This window comes from Trichechus manatus, unplaced genomic scaffold (assembly GCF_000243295.1).
Source record: "Trichechus manatus latirostris isolate Lorelei unplaced genomic scaffold, TriManLat1.0 scaffold00021, whole genome shotgun sequence".
Lineage (NCBI taxonomy): Eukaryota > Metazoa > Chordata > Mammalia > Sirenia > Trichechidae > Trichechus > Trichechus manatus.
Genome location: NW_004443957.1, coordinates 14,396,938 through 14,398,910, shown reverse-complemented (window position 1 = coordinate 14,398,910; position 1,973 = coordinate 14,396,938).

The window sequence follows — 1,973 nt, the reverse complement described above, 5'->3', positions numbered from 1 at the left end:
AATATGTATTTGATAGAGTTTATCAATTATATTATTTAGGTTTTTGACATATCTGCTATTTTTACTATTTGATATTTTGGTTTCTAATAAATTCAGCACAACTACGATTGTTGATTAATTTCTTTAAGCCTGCAGTTTAGACAACTATTTTAGACAAACAATATATTTGAAGCTGTGTTGTTAAATGCGTATATGTTTATGTTGGCTATACCTCTGCTTTTTTTGTTCTCCTTTTATGAATAGGTGACATTCTTCTTTGTCCCTTTTCACTTTTTTTAGCTTTAAATTCTGTCTTATATAGATATTAAAATCATTGTTAATCTTTCTTTTGGATCATATTTTCCTGATACATATTTCCATCCTTTATTTCTGATCTTTCTCTGTGTTTTTAAGTGTGTATCCATTTTCAACAAACGGAGCAGCACTGGAAGTGCTCACTCATCTATGCCAAGAAATTTGCAAGATAGCTACCCGGCCAACCAAATGGAAGAGATCCATATTTATGCCTATTCCCAAGAAAGGTGATCCAACAGAATGCAGAAATTATTGAATAATATCATTAATATTACAAGCAAGTAAAATTTTGCTGAAGATCGTTCCAAAGCCACAGCAGCAGTCTATCAAGAGGGAACTGCCAGAAATTCAAGCCGGATTCAGAAGAGGACATGGAACCAGTGATATCATCTCTGATGTCAGATGGATCCTGGCTGAAAGCAGAGGATACCAGAAAGATGTTTACCTGTGTTTTATTGACTATTCAAAGGCATTCAACTTTGTGGGTCATAATAAATTATGGATAACATTATGAAGAATGCAATTCCAGAACACTTAATTTTGCTCTTGAAGAACCTGTACATAGATCAAGAGGCAGTCATTCACACAGAAGAGGGGATACCGTGTGGTTTAAAGTTAGGAAAGGTGTTCATCAGAGTTGTATCCTTTCACCATACCTATTCATTCTGTATGCTGAGCAAATAATCCAAGAAGCCGGACTATATGAAGAAGAACGGGGCATCAGGGTTGGAGGAAGACTCATTAACAACCTGCATTATGCGGATGACACAACCTTGCTTGCTGAAAGTAAAGAGAATTTGAAGCAGTTACTGATGAAGATCAAAGACCACAGCCCTCAGTATGAATTACACCTCAACATAAAGAAAACAAAATTCCTCACAACTGGACCAATAAGCAACATCATGATAAATGGGGAAAAGCTTGACGTTGTCAAGGATTTCATTTTACTTGGCTCCGCAATCAACACCCACAGAAGCAGCAGTCAAGAAATCAAGAGATGCATCGCATTGGACAAATCTGCTGCAAAAGACCTCTTTAAAGTGTTGAAAAGCAAAGATGTCATCTTGAAAACTAAGGTGTGCCTGACCCAAGCCATGGTGTTTTCAATTGCCTCATATGCATGTGAAAGCTGGACAATGTGAATAAGGAAGACCGAAGAAGGAAGAAGAATTTACATCTTTGAATTGTGGTGTTGGTGAAGAATATTGAATATACCATGGACAGCCAAAAGAATGAACAAATCTATCTTGGAAGTAGTACAACCAGAATGCTCCTTAGAAGCAAGGATGGTGAGACTATGTCTCACATACTTTGGACATATAATCAGGAGGGATCAGTCCCTGGAGAAGGACATCATGTTTGGTAAAGTAGAGTGCCAGTGAAAAAGAGGAAGGCCCTCAACAAGATGGATTGACACAGTGGTTGCAACAATGGGCTCAAGCATAACAATTGTGAGGCTGGTGCACAACTGGACAGTGTTTAGTTCTGTTGTACATAGGGTCGCTATGAGTCAGAACTGACTCTATGGTACCTAACAATATCTTATAACCAGTATGTTGTTGGATTAAAAAAAAAAAAAAAAAAGCCAGAGAAGTCCTGTCTTTTAATTAGTAAGTTTAACCAATGTATTATTTATTCTAATTACTATTATGTTAGAACTTAGTTCTATTATCTATTTT